The sequence below is a fragment of the Rattus norvegicus genome, chromosome 13, assembly GCF_021556685.1.
Source record: "Rattus norvegicus strain SHRSP/BbbUtx chromosome 13, alternate assembly SHRSP_T2T, whole genome shotgun sequence".
Lineage (NCBI taxonomy): Eukaryota > Metazoa > Chordata > Mammalia > Rodentia > Muridae > Rattus > Rattus norvegicus.
In genome coordinates this window covers 31,573,839-31,589,756 of record NC_141546.1, presented here as the reverse complement: position 1 = coordinate 31,589,756, position 15,918 = coordinate 31,573,839, and positions in this window count along the sequence as shown.

The following is a 15,918-nucleotide window of genomic DNA, read 5'->3' as shown; positions in this document are numbered from 1 at the left end:
GTCTCTTCACTATAGTAACTAACTAACACTACATATTTGATTTGGAGGACCTTCTTAGTTAGGTTTTCTTGGGATCCTAATTGAGGGCTTAGGAAAATTCTGAGAGCTGGTGGGCCTTTTACCTGTTCCTTTATTTTATTTTTTGAGACAGAGTATCACTATGTATCTCAGGCTGGCCTCAACTTGCAGTCCTCCTCCCTCAGCCTCTTGATTGCTATTATTTTAGGTATGCAGCATGAAACCAGAATAGACTCACAGACTTCACTCTGGGAACTTCAGAGTTTCTGAACAATCAGGAAATGGGTTGAGGTAGGTCAAATAGACCAGTCCTTGTTTGTATGGATTTCCAATATTTAATGTCCCAGCTCAGTGTCTCAGCTCAAAGAGGTTTAGTGGTAGGAAAGTTTGAGAAATAGCCAGTGCAGGCACACTGACAGCCATAAGAAATCACAGCTTGACAGAGTTAGTAGTAGCTAGCTGACTGCCAGTCCCACCATTAGCCAGACCTCACATTGGAGCTGTGCAGGAGCCAACAACCCCAGAATTCCTGATAATTTCCAAGATGTCCTTGTGCTCATAGCCTCATTAAGTAATCAATATTTATTATGATGGCCTTGGGCCATCAAGAGGAGTAATTACACTCTGTTCATTCTGATTCCTAATGCAAGCACTTATATAATACACTTAATTAACATTAAAAATTATTAACCCTTACTGTGTGCCAGGACTCATGTTCCATGCTTTACAGGAATTATCTTATTGTAGAAATATTCCCATATAAAACAATTTTAACTAAAAATATTTTGGTACTTAAGCTTTAGTTGGCTGAAAATTGTACATATTTGGAAAACACATTTACTAAGAAGACTTTGATTAAATGATGGCTTCCGTAGTCTCCTTTTGGACTGTGTGCATGCATAAACACATTAATCCTGACAAGTGTGTTCAGTATGTATTTTTGTACTGTGCTCTGTCCTTCGGTAGTACTAGAGGTCCCCCTTTGTCTTTGATGGTGGACCATTGGACGGACGTTAGGGCAAGAGGACACTCTCTAATACTCTTGGGAGGTAGAATCAGATGATCCATCTCATCCCAGAAGCAGCTAAGGTTAAACTGCAGTTTGGGCCAGGCACCAGGCATCTGTGGAAGTTGGTTATAAGATGCTTTGTCTTGGTCTTGTTTGTCTGGTTTGGGGAGGTGGAATCAGATGGTCCGTCTCATCCCAGTTTGGGCCAGGTACTGAAGGTACCAGGCATCTGTGAAAATTGGTTATAGGATGCTTTGTCTTGGTCTTGTTTGTCTGGTTTGTTTTCTGTGGTATTGTTGAGTGTCTTTCTGGCTTTTGTTTCGTTTTTGGACTTTGGACAGACAATTGTGTTTGAAATCATGGACTGACGACTGTGTTTAAAATCTTGGACTGACGACTGTGTTTGAAGTCATGAAACTGTTTGCTTTGTTCGTCAAAGGGTTTTACTTGGTCCTCTTGGTCCTTAAGTTAAAAGTTAAAAATAATTTGCTTGAGAAAAATTGTTTTCTGCCAGGGAGTTTTATCTTTCTCTCTTGAGCCTCCTCTCCAAGGAGAGATGCCCCTCCCTTTACTCCCCTTGTCCAGTCTATCTGTTATTAACAGTTGTGTATAAAGAACTCCAGGTTAGTGAGTGACCCTGTCTGAGGCAGACATTAACAAAAACCTTGAGGAAAAAACCGCTCTTAAATAAAAGTTCCCCCAGATAAGGCCTCCAGTATGGAACAAGTGTAGTGAGTAGGAAATTTAATTTTATGGACCCCGCTCTAGTGGCGGTGTGTTGGTTGATAGCCAACGTAATTTTTTGAAGCATAGTGTTTTATCTGTGCTTGTGCTCACAGCCCACACAGTGGGGGGGGGAGTGAAACTAGCCGTCGAGTCGCTATAGCAAGCATGGAGACTTCTCAGTCTCACCCAATTTTTCTGGCTCTTCAAGAGCTGTTTTTTTTTTTTTTTTTGGTTCTTTTTTTCGGAGCTGGGGACCGAACCCAGGGCCTTGCGCTTCCTAGGTAAGCGCTCTACCACTGAGCTAAATCCCCAACCCCTCAAGAGCTGTTTTTAAAAAAAATACTTAAGATAAAAAGAAACACTATAACACTATAGAGAGATTTCTTAGTAAATTGCTACACCTTGGTTTGCTATCTCTGGGAATCTCATGGTGGACAGCTGTGATAAGCTGGGAAAGATTTAAATTTTGCTTGGGAGCAAGGAACCTTAAAGGGACAGACTACATTAGAAATGCTACAGGAGGAACGATCTGAAAAGGCTGACAGTGAGGCGGGGGAAGACTGAAAAAAATAAGAACAAGAAAGGAATTTCTGCCTTTAGTGTCCTGACCTTCAACATTTGCTCACAGAAGGAGAGTGCTCATTAAGAAAAGTTCTTTAAGGAAGCCTGCCTTATCTGCTGGCCTTATTCCAAGAGAGGAGTCAGTCTCCAGCATTAAATTACTTTTCTCATTGGTCATCATTAATATGGAGAGTGCCTTTGATCCCATCCCCACAGCAGCCAGTTCCTGCCCCTGTGGATGAAATGCCCCAGGTTGGGGGATATAAAAAGCCCCTAAAATAGTTTCAAAAAGAATCTACAACAAACTGTGAAAAGAACTTTGTTTTGTTTTGCCAGTCAAAATTTAGAATTCAGGCTTTGGCTGTGACCAAAGTCAGGATTAATGTTTTATTTTCCATGGGCCTTTAACCCAGTGAGACAGTTTGGTAAAGGGCTGCTACCGAGGTCCTGATAGCCCCAGGTAAACCGGTTACAATTCCTTTATCAGCCACTTGGCATCTAGCACCCAGGTCCTAACCATCTCTCCATCCTTTTGTTATTAGTTGTTACTAGAAGCCTAGTGTCATTTGGAGGCTGGTTCTCTTGAGAGGCAAAGCCACCAAGCTGACACTGAAGAGAGATTCTCCTTGAGGGAAAATCTAAGTCCAGAGAGATAGTCGGTAACAGATCAGCTGCCCCTCTGCTCACTTTTCTGTTTCACAGACACAAGGCCTTTTTGCCCCAAGAAAGCCTCCTGGCTTAGCTGTGTGACTAAGTGCTATTTGCCCTCTTCAGTGGACCTCTATTCTCAAGATTCTCTTGTTTTCTCACCATCCCATTTGCTTGTTAGTAACTGTTACAGGTCTTCTTTACCACCGAGGAAAGACAAAATTGTACTAGAGGCCAGAAAAAAATGTTCCAGTCACGGATGGAAGGCCCTCACTTCTGCCTGTTGGCTTCAATACGCCTGAAGGTAGGGAGCACCAGGTCTACCGCCAGGCTCCAAGGGTGGGTCTCTGAGGGGCTAGAAAATGCCCCACCAATTTGGCTAAAAAAAAGATATAAAAATGGTTACAGAAACTTGAAGGGTTAAGCTAAGTCACTGAGAGAGTTATTGTAAGTTGCTGAGATTTAGTATAAGTTACAGAGAAAGTAAGGTTAAACAGAGAGACTGAGAAAGAAAGAAAGAAAAAAGAGGATAAAAAGAACAAAAAGCTAGAGAAGAGAAGAGACAAAAAGAAGAGGAAGCTAGAGAGGTAAAGAGAGATAAAAGACAAGAGAGGAACATATACTGGCCACAGTAGTTAGGGAACCTAGGAAGACAGTACCTGACAACAGAAGAGAATTCCTGGCTAAAGATCAGTGTGCCTAATACAAAGAAAAAGGACAATGGGTCAGGGACTGCCCCAGAAAGAACAAGAGGGGCCACTGGAGAGCCTCTCGGTCCTAGAGTGCTGGCTATGCACAGAGATAGAAGGGAAGCCTGCTCAGTTGTTTTATGGATACAGGGACCCCAACGCTCTGTGCTCCTATGCCCCAGTGGCCAGTATCCAAAGACCTTGGGTACAGGGGGCTACTGACAACAAACAATACTTATGGACTACCCAAAGAACAGTGGACCTTGGCGTGGGCCAGATAACCCACTAGTTCATGGTCATCCCTGACTGCCCCTATCCCTTGCTCATGAGAAATTTGCTCTCCAAAATGGCTTGTGTGGGCTGAAATGGCTGGGTGAGGCCATTTATATACAGATCTACAGACTGTGTATGTGGAGCTTAAGACCTGTCTCAGTGCATCAGTACCTGATGCTGGGAGATGTGAGATATGTGGCCTAGAACACACCGCCCCTGCCAGTTGGGCACTAACAATTATCACTCAAACCAGGACTTAAAACTGTGGTAGAGTGGCTGATGTTTTGCCTTTAAATAAAACGTCCCAAAAGATGGGACCACTGGTCAGCTGACATGGACTAGATTCTCAACCAGTTGGGGACAATCTGGTCACCTTGCTGCCCAGTCCTGACCTGGAGCCACCACAACATGAGTGTCAAGCACTGGCAGAAGCCCATGGGTGGAAGAAAGACCTCTGCAACTGGCTGATTTGCCCCTGCTGAAAGTGGAGGCTACCTTGTCCACAGACGGGAACAGTTCTCTTCATGAAGGTCAGAGATAAGTGGGTGCTGCTGTGATGGACAACACAATGTCATCTGGGATGACTGAACCCCTATCCCCCAACATATCATCAGCACAGATGCCTTTGCCATCTCTTGGATGCCCTGATGAAGCCAACAACTGTGAGTATTATTCATTGCCCAGGACATCAGAAAGGAAGAGATTCAGTGACATGGGACAGTAACAAAGCAGATAAAGTGGTTCAGAAAATGGCTATACAGGAGCCTATCCTGGTTCCAGGCCTGCAGGAGACAGCCACTGGGAACTGCGATTGGACTAAGGGATGGCCTCACTTAGAATGTACAACAGAAGAAAAGGCCCAAGTTGCTTAAAATATAAAAGGAAAATGACACACTAGGGGAGAAAGCTATACTCCCCAGAGAACAAACAAAAGACTCACTTTGCCAAATAAAGAAATGGACTCATTTAGGAGATAAAAAGTTTGTCCAAATAGTTAAGGTGTATGTAATAGACTTTAAGATTCTAGCCAGAGAGACAGTTAAAAAAAATATAAGATATGTCACTAAGTGAATGCTTAGTAAACAAACAGGACAAAGAGACCTAGAGAGTTTAACGAGAAGTTGAAGTAAACTTCACTGAAAAAATATGGTTACAAGTATCTCCTAGTGCTTGTAGATACCTTTTCAAGAATAGATAGAAGCTTTCCTCACCAAGCAAGAGATGGTCTCTGTAGTCATCAAGAAGATACTGGAAGAAAGCCTCCCCAGTCTGGAGTGCCCAAGGTTATCTGGTCAGACAATGGCCCTACTTTCGTTGCCAAGGTAAGCCAGGGTGTGGCCAAGTATTTAGAGGTCAACTGGAAATTACGTTGTATTTACAAACCTCAAAGTTCAGGACAGATAGAGTAAATAAATAAAGCTCTAAAAGAGACCCTGACCAAATTGACCATGGAGACTGGCGCAGACTGGGTGGCACTCCTTCCCTCTTGCTCTCTTCAGAGCAAGAAATACCCCTTCCAGATTCAGCCTTACCCACTTTGAGATCTTATACGGGGCCTCAGCTCCTCTGACTGTATTAGATGATGTTACTAAACCAACATGTCATAGTAATAATGATTTGTATGCCAGGCTAAAAGACCTACAGGTGATACAGAAAGAAATCTGCTCATAGCTGGCAGCAGCCTATGCCCCAGGGACCCTCGAGACATCTCATCAGTTCCAGGTTGGAGACTACAGCTACAAACAACGACACGGAGCCCAGACACTCGAACCTCGCTAAAAAGGACTGTACCTGGTGCTGCTGACCACCCTGACAGCCGTCAAGTCTCAGCCCTCACCAGCCGCGTACTAGCTGTTGGGGCTGAGAGCTGAGACCTAGAGAGAAACTCAGATCTTCAAAAAGCTCCCTAGATAAGTGGATACATCAGAGATGTGACTGGGAGGTTGCTATAATGCTCACTTGAAGAGTGTGCTTTAGAAACAAGATTTCATGTTTGCCCTGGGTTCCATCGAGATAGGTATAGAGATAGGCTTGATTTCTATTACAAATGATATAACATCCCCTTACTATAAAGGCATTACATATGTTAGTACTCCTAACACTTCTTGGGACTGTGGCTAACCTATATAAATTTAGAAGTTCTAAAAGACAGTCATGACCTTTATATGTAGGTTCAGATAGTATCTAGGTTAAAATCCTGATGCTAAAGGCTTAATAAGACACAAAAAGATAGAGACACTTAACAAGGTTGGTTTGAGTCTTGGTTCACTCGGTCTCCCTGGATGACTACCCTACTCTCTGCTATATGGCTGGGCCATTACTAATAATTTTCTTGGTTTTAGTTTTTGGCCCCTGCGTGACAAACAGGTTAATTGCTTTTGTTAAAAATCGAGTGGATACTGTACAGTTGATGGTTCTGAGACAACAGTACCAATCAATTAGGACAACTGATAAAGCCAAATATGAGACTTGATATCAAAATTCTAAGATTAGAATTACTTAGAAGAAGAAGAGAAGAATGAGAGATAGAGATTTTTTTTAACATTTTTTTCTTTTTTTTTCGGAGCTGGGGACCAAACCCAGGGCCTTGCGCTTGCTAGGCAAGCACTCTACCACTGAGCTAAATCCCCAACCTAGAGATAGAGTTTTAAATTAGCCCAAAACTCAGCAACAGGACCTGTCTCTGGAAGACAGATTGTTAAAAATGCAAGAGAACTACTTTGCTTAACACCCGGTGTGAGTAACTGTTCTTTGTTCTGCCCCTGTGGTGTTTATTTAGGCCCCTACTTGGGCTTTCCAGCCATTGTGTCCTGCAGAGAGCACTCCAGGAAACTGGCAGCCCAAGCCTAACCAGAAGTGTTTCAATGACAGATGCTTCATCAATTCTGACAAACTTTTAAAAATAATGAGGACCTGAAGACCCGACCCTTCTCCTGATTTAATAGCTCTGTTCCAGGAACCAGGGGGCAATAAAACCTTCTGGGGTCCCCTTATCTCCTAGAGCTATAAAACAATCCTGTAACTTGTGGTACATTTCCCTTTGACATCCCCCCATCCCCTGGGGCTCACAGCCTCTGCCTTTAAATACTCTTTCTCCCAGACTCTCTGGTTGACTCCTCTGTCTCCTGCGTGTGATATGTGTCGGCCAGGAGATCTCTGTAATAGGTCTCCATAATAAACCTCACCTTTGCTTATTACATCCAAAATGGTCTCTCTGTGTCTGGGGTCCACGATTTCCTGAGACTTGAGTAAGGTTCTCTCTCTGCATGGGATCTTTCACTAGTAGATGTCCAGCTAAAGTGGAAGAAGCTGTTTCTCTGTAACTATATTTCTGTTACTTTTATCTTCCATAAGCTATTTTTTCTTCACATTAAAAGAACATTTATCTTCAAGTTTCTAATAAAATCATATATTCTGACCTCAACAAGAGAAATAAATTTAAGATAGTAACATGAAACAAATGACTTTTTATTACAAAGAACATATTCCCAATAAGGAACTAATAGAACAGTCAAATGTGTTTCCCAGAATTACCTTTATGAGTCAGAAGCATTAAAGAAAAGCATTTTTCTTTCCAAAACATATTCTGTATTTTACACTGCTAGTTATTGGTCCTTGTAAAATACAGCAGAGCCAGCTTGTTAAATGAAGTATGTGAGGTCAAACAGATGCCAAGTCTCTTTTTTTTATGTTCAAATCTGCAATCTTTATTTAGCATTCATGTTCTTACCCTTTCTGTAGACTTTGACACTGTTTACAATTAATCCCAACCATTAGTTTATAAGTGTTATCTACCTCCACTTGAAAGCAGTCCCCTTCCCTCCCATCTTTTTTCTTCCCTCTCTTGTCTCCTTCTTCTCTTTTCTGCTCATTCTCTTTTATTTTGAGACAAGGTCTAAGTATGTAGCTCAGGCTGGTCTCAAACTCTCCACTTTTCTGCCTTAGCCTCCCAAGCTCTAGATATGTAGGCTCCCCATACCACATGTATGTATGACAACCTTTTCATTCAAGCAGATTCTCTTTTCTGCAGTAGGGATGGCTTTTCCTTTATATAATAGGCTAAACTCAACTTTCTTTCCCTCTTCAATTATTTTTAATTTTTTGTTTTACTAATTACTTTATTTTTATGATTTCCTTCTATTCTCAGGACCTCTCCTAGGAAAGGCAGAACAAATCAGGGTACTCCCAGACTCAGAATGACTTACAGATAGAAATCTCAAGTGTTTGCTGAGGCGTTCAAGGCCCTTCATGCCATCTGAAAGGGGCTTTTCTGCTTTCTGTTATGTTTTCAACCCACATAGGGCTGTCTCCTCTTGTCTGCCTAGTGTGCACAAGGAGCCAAAAGGCACTAACATTCTTCACTTGCTCATTTCTTCTTTCTTCTCCATCTGAACTCTCTCTCCTCTAAGCCCCAGGACATTCTGTGAAGTCTCTTAACCCCTCTTGCATTCAGTAATTGCCTGCCCACTGTAGTCTTTTTCCAACTCTCCTTTGGTTCAGTCCTGTGGTGGGGTGGCCTGAAGCTGTTTGAATTCTGATGTTAATTCTGCTTCCTTCTGAGGGGTGCCCAAGGCCAGTCCATCAAGTACTCAGGTGATCTCATATGACTCTTTTCCCTATTTTAACTGAATAGTAAAGGCTAGAGTCTGTGATTGGGCAGTGGAGGGGAAAAGTTGGGGCTGAAGGTTCAATAGTGGGGGCAGGTAGAGAAGGAGAAGGGAACTAAAGGGGAAGGAGAGAGGATGCAGGAGGAGGAAGAATGATGAACCTGAACCATGTGACCATGAGAAACCACAAGTAGGAAAGGAATCTTATAGCTGGAGAATGAGTTAGTATCATGTTGTTGTATCTGCCCAATCTAGGCATGTAGCTTATAATTATAATAACTGGATTTTGTTTTTTAATATGGGCTTATTGGGGTTGAAAATTCCAGTAACACTGTAGGTCTCAAACTCCAAATTTTCTTTTTTCTACCTTCCTCAAAGGATTGTTAGTTTTTCCTAACAGGCACCATCTACTTCCATTTCCACTTGTTGCTTTGTAAGTCATAGGTGTTTAAAACATTTTTTGCTTGATCTGGAAAGTCAACAAGCCTTATGGTTGAGAGAACCAGGCCCCAACTCAGGTCATAGAGTCTTGTAGGAATGAGAAGTTGAACTTACCAGGACAGGCTGCCTTAATAAATCAGCCAGATCTTATTTTTTTCCTAAATAGAAGGTTTCACATATGTATTATTAAACTAGCCTATTAGTGTAGAATTTTGAAAATATGGGAAAATAAAGTGTTTTCCAAATAAAACATGACTATCTATTCAAATAGAAATCATCTTGTCAGTTTAATATAAGAGCTTAATATTATATATATTATTAATATATTATTGTATTATTATAATATTATATATACATGTAGAGAGAGAGACAGAGAATGAGAACTTTCATTTACGCATATTGATAATGGACTCATAGCAGTAAGCTGATAATGGATCATAGCAGTAGAAATTGGGTTTATACTTATTAATTGATATGCAATATCTCATTTATAATACATACTACTTACTGAAGGAACAATGGAGAAAGGAGAAGAGATTATCATGACAACAGATGAACGTTGTGTAATGCCCAAAACTAACCTGGATACCTCATCTGCCCATGGACCAGGTAACTTCCTGGGAAGCTGGAAGTTGTAGTTCTTAGAAAATAACAAAGCCCCATGGGAAAATAAGGGTCCTGTAGGTTTGTCCTTATAAACTAATGCAACACATGACTGGAGGCCATTCTCACCTGGAAAATTCCAGGAAATGGTCCTCAGCAAAGTCTATCCACTGGTCAATATTTAATATTTAAAATTTTCTTTAAATTTGGCTCAAAATGGTGGAGTTGGTTTTTCTGGTCAATTTCAGGATTAACAGTTGATGTAGACTAGTTCTCCTACCATCATTACGATGGTTAATTTGATTACCAAAAACACCTAGGGTCATAGGTAAGGAATTCTGTCATCAGGTGAAATGATACAACAGAAGAATAACACCAATTAAATGACTGTAAAGGATAATGGAAGCCAAAAGACCTAGGAGTAGTGATAAAGGGCGAGGCCCAGCAGTAGCTCCCTGATCTCTTTTATTTATTATGAAGCAGGAGTCGGTCTTCTCACTGTGCTTGGCTCCAGATGGGTTTTGTCCAGGGCTATGCACCATGAGGACAGCATCCAATCTTGACAAGGATGGCTTTAGACAAGCTGTTTTCTCTCGTGGACTTTTTAATACATCTAAGTGAATAAAACCATCCATAAAGGCTCTACAGCAGATATCATCCTTTCCAGGCTCCACTGACAAAGCTTAGTCCAGCTTTTGATAAGGAATTGTCAGGTTTAGTGAGATTGAAGCATCGTTTACCTGAGTCTCATCCAAAATCTAGAAAATAGTCATGTTTCCTGTTCAGACCACAGAAGAGCTGTAACTGGGCAGTGCCAATCCAATCTGTAAAAGGAAATTAGATTTTTTTGTTTTGGTATGGAGATCGATACCATCAAATGGACTATCAAACTAACTATGATTACAGACTAGGTAAGATTTATATAAAAGTCGATACAGAATATACAAAGACTTATTGAATGAATAGGAAGAGAAATAGACACAGGGAAGCTTCTTGAGAGAGACAGAGAAAAGGCATCCAGTCATGAGGAATTACAACAAAACTGAACAGTCTTCTAATCAGGAGTACAAAAGCCAGAAGACAGGAAAATAAGTCCAGTTCACTGTTACGGCTTAGATCTGAAATGTCTCCAAATTTCCACTTTCTGAAATCTTGGATGCCAGTTTAGGGGCCTTTTTAATTGATTCATGAATCTCCTGACTTCACAAATGAGTAATTGATGACAGCACAGCCCACAGAGCTCACGGGTAAGTAGGGCTGGTTAGAGAAAACAGTTTACTGAGGACAGGCCTTTGGCAAGTATATTCTGTCTCTGGTGCTTGCTGACTTTCTGCTTCCTAAGCTTCAGGAGGTGAGCAACGTTATTCTGCCTCAGCCTGTGTCCTTGATGCTACAGCTTAGCACAGGCTGAACCTCTAAAACCATCAGCCAGAATGAAACTTACTTCCTTTTAGATAGTTTCTCTAAGATATTGTGTTTCAGTGGTGAACAGAAGCCTAATAGACTGATATGTATAATTCTTAGAAAAATATAATTTGATAAAACAGATGCAAGGAAGAAATGTGTAGTATGAATAATTTTTGATGAAAAGGAAATCCATTCAAGAGTAGGTGAGGCCCCACACCTGGGGACACCACTCTGCAAACTCCTCTCTTCCTCAAAATCAAACAAAAGCAACAGAAAGGGAGATAAAAAACCACAAACTCAAGATTTCACAAAACTACTAGGCACAAAACATTTCTCAGATGATGAAATATTTCAAAATAATATCAAGGCTGGAGATATGGCTCCTGACTTCAATTCCCAGGAACCACATGGTGGCTCAAAATAATATCAAACACAGATGCCACATTAAAGTATAACTAAAGAATCATGATCATGATATAAAGAACCCAAAAGAGACACAACAGCAACTGAGGGAAAGATGAAAATTAAACACACAGCATGTTTTCGCTGAATTTGTACTGTGTTCATACCATCATAAATACAAAACATCCTGAGACAGTCTTGGGATAAATTTTTAAAAATAATTTTTAGCTTACCTAAATACAAATCTACTTGTAAGTTACTTCCAATATTTTTTAAAATATTAACACACTCCTCCCACCAACACACACAGCATGGAAGAAGGAACATATCTAACTGCTGTTTCTGGGAGTCAGCAGAGTTCCTCAAACATAATGCCATTTCTCGACCTTTGATTAGCAGGTGAACAGGAAACGATTCCATGAAAGGCAGCACCTCGAATCTTTACACCCTTGCAGAGCAAGTGTAGAGACTTGATTGCTAGGCAAACTCATCTTAGAGGGAACACCACAGATGGCAAGAAATGAAACTTACTCTTTGTGTCATTTACTTAAGAGTGAGTCTGATTGGTTTTTCTGAAGACCTTCGAGTTGATCTCTTGAACAAAGGCTGTTCTGTCCACTCTATTTATTGAACAGCAGTGCAATTATGTTGTGGGCAAGGAAGGAGGAACTTTTGTCTTAAGTTTTTACAGAGGTTTTGTGAAGGGAAAAATTATTTCCCTGACCCTATTGACTCAGAATGTCACCCAAGGTCATAACCAGGTATTATTAATCTATGCCCACATATTGCTTTCAACATTGGAGGGAGAGGTTCAAGCCTTAATGATTCCAACAAATGATCATAGTTCTGACCCCTACATCCTTTAGAGAAATACCTTGCTCTGAGCTCATTGAATCATTTAGGAAATAGACCAAGATAGATGTTAGGGAGGCCACAGCATAGCAAGATTGAATACATTGTTTTTCTTAAAGGTCAATTAATTCTGCATCCACTGAAGACACTGTAAGTAAGCAGAGCAGTCATAAAGCACATTACTAACTTGGTTGTAAGTTGGGTAAAGTTTAATAGGTAATGGCAAGCTGCAAATAGCATTTCTTAGAAAAATCATTCACAGTTTCTCATTCTGAATCCACTAACCTGGATTTGCAGAGCGCTTGCTTTACACTTTCCTAAGTTTCAAATTAGAAAACATGTATGTGTTTCAAGATAATCTGAGCCACCACAGTCATTCTTACTGAATGTAGGAGAACTGGCAGGCCACACTGGAAAGGCTGTGGCCTCTTCTGAATAAACTGAGTGGGGCCATGCGGCCACAGAGGTAACTTCTGCATGAGGGCCAAATTGAAGGCTGCCTGAGAACCTAGAAATTGGTGACATGGTCAGTGACAGCCAATGGGGAACACAGATGATGACAGCCAATCAGGAGCTGTCATGGACTATGATACTCAATGGGGAACTGTCATTTGGAAAACATGCTTGCTTAGGATCAATGGAACGTGGGTGGAGGGCATAAAGGATGCTCCCCCAAAATAAAGGAGCTTACTGCCCCATTCTCACCTGTCCCAGGAGTAGGAGCTCCATGCCTTCTCACCCACTGCACCCAAGGGGGAACGCAGGGCAAGACAGGAGACTCAGGCAACAACAGAAGAGGTTTTTCTGTCTCGTACACTGTGCTAAGATTCAGGACAGAGACAAGGAGCTATGTCCTTCATTAGCAACCTAAACGTAAGAGAAAATACAACAAACTTGGAGTGTGTGTGTGTGTGTGTGTGTGTGTGAAAAGTGCTGCTGAAAGTGAACCGGGGCCTGGAGAGCATTGCAAGTTTGTTCAGAAAAGAATACTTTTCTCTATTCAGATCAGGGAGAGTCTCCCTCAGCAGATATCAGCTTTTGAGTATGAATTCTCCTTTCCAAGTGGTGATGCCAGGCAGGTCAGCTCAGCTACTTTAGCTAGGCCTCAAGCAAGCCATGGAATCAACTCTCCTTAGATTAATCAGATGATCTTTTGTACCTGGATTCTTTCTCAGGATTTATGAAATCAGAAGCTCTTCACTATCTTGACACACTTCACAAATCCATTTGTAATGTCCAAAAACAGTTATCCTAGGATTTCTATCAACACTGTTAATGAGAGTAGAACATCCCAAAAGTGGGAGGACAGGGACTTCAGAGATCAGAGTAATTGATGGGCAGCCCTTCCCATGGTGTCCACCTGCTCAGAGAATAGGGAGACTTCTGTAAAAAAGTAACTGGGATTAGGACAGGTTCAAGGCATAAGGCAAAGTCAGCAAATTTCTGGCTGAAAGTTGAGCTCCTTCAGTGAAGCCATCCATTGAGGAATGTAAGCTCCAGGGATGTGGCAGAGAGGATCTGGTGTGCTCCGACTTAGAGAAGGCTTAATGCAACAAAAAAGATGTGGCAGATACTTCCCTTAGCAAATAAGGATCTGAAACTCTTTACACAATGCAGGATTTTCACATGCCTCTCTTTGCTTACTTATGATACAAATTGTGAAATGGTTGTTGCTTCCTTTGATGAGTTATTCTGATTAAAGTTTATCTGGAAATGATCTACTATTTAGTCCTTCCTTATCTCTGTACACAAATGTCAAACTACATGAGCAATTTTTGAACAGGGAAATTAAGGAAGTTTTGTAGCCAGCCCAAAGGAACAAATCGAAGTCTAAATGCTTCAGACATGCACACACAAATGCATGCACACGCGTGCACACATGCAAACAGACAGACGCATGAACACACACACACACACACACACACACACACACACACACACACACCTTTAGAAGGAGCCTGAAACAGTTAAATTTTAATGGAACTCAAGTACAGAATAGTTGTGGTGAGGCAGGAGCCTGAAACAGTTAAGTTTTAATTAAACTCAAGTACAGAATAGTTTTGGTGAGTCTTGCATTAGAGAAAGAACTGGAAAGACCATGCTCGTATGCAGTCATGTCCTAGTTTTTATGTTTCTTCAAGAGGCCATGTACAATCTGATCCAAAAGTTCTATGCAATCACTGAGGAAAACACTGTCTTCCGTCATTCTGTGTTCTGCACCATTATCAGAAGCAGCACTATGGGCAGTGTGAACCAATGGGTAGGGCATCTTCCGTCATTCTGTGTCCTGCACTATTATCTCAGTAGCAGGACTATGGACATTGTGAACCAAGTGATTCTTCACTTTTTAGGGCCAGGGATGAAAGAGCAGAACATAACCCACTTCTAGGGATCTAGCCACTGGAGCCAGCAACATTCCCTCTTGTGCCATACAATCAAAAAATGTCTCTTGGGGCTGGAGAAATAGGTTGATGGCTATAGATCTTGCCACACACACAAGCATAAGAACCATAGTTCAGATCCCCAGCAGCCACGTAAATGCCAGGTAGGCAAGGCAGCCTGCCTATATTTCTAATGTGGGGAAGGCAGTCATGGTTTGCCTGGGCTAGGCCGCTAGCTACACTATCCATACCAGAGAGCTATGAATTCAACTGAAAGACTCTGCTTCAACAAATAAGATAAGAGAAGAAGACTCACAGCATCAAACTTGAACCTTTATACACATATGCACATCACACATGCACATGAGAGAAAGCAAAAAATCTTCTCTAGATACTGCCAAAGTGTCCCCTGCAGGGTGAAATTCTCCCTGGCAGGGAAGCACTGCCCTGTATCTGTGCCTCTGAAAGGGCTTAAAATGAAAATTTTCTTTCAAGAGTTGATTGTTACTAAGTGGAACCAAGAACACTACCTTTACACAGTGATGATAATTTATTTAAAGAGCTCACAACCCTTAAGAGGCTCCCACTTCTCAGTGTCATCTACCCAAAATCCAAAACTGCACACACACTCAAATAACAAAACAAAACAAACAAACAAACATCCCCAAACCTGCACTGAACTTGTTTTCCAGAGAAAGGAACAGACTCCCTTTTAAGATTTACCAAGTAGAGATTTACTCTATAAGTCTTGGTGTTGATTCACTATAACTAGGCCTGTGAATTGACTCAAAGATTATAAACTGTTGCTGTCAGAAGCTACAAGCCTGATGATCAGGTTTCAATCCTAGAACCCACATAAAAGGGGAAGAAAAGAACTTTTTCATCTTGTATCATAGCATGCACATCCCGTTTAAAATAATATAAATAAAAGAAAAATAGGTCATGAAACTTTATACTAGTAGCACATTACATTCAGACTACAGAGTAGCTTAGATATTAACTTAGGAGATTGAAATACACTATGATCAAAATGTCACTACTAAGGATTACCAGTTGATAAAGATTTCTAGCTACAGAATGTGTCTAAGTCTCTGTCAAAAGCCATGGAGGAGAGGCTAAGGCTAGCAGGTGACTTTGTTGAAGGTGGCCCACCTTTTTGCATGGGGTCAGATGGGTGAGCTCTGAGAGGCCAGGTCCCAAGAGACTCCATCCCAGGATTGCTCTTGCTGCTGATATGCATTTCCTGTCACTATTACATCGCCAAAGGATTCCTAGGCATTAGCCTAACTGGTTGAGCAGAT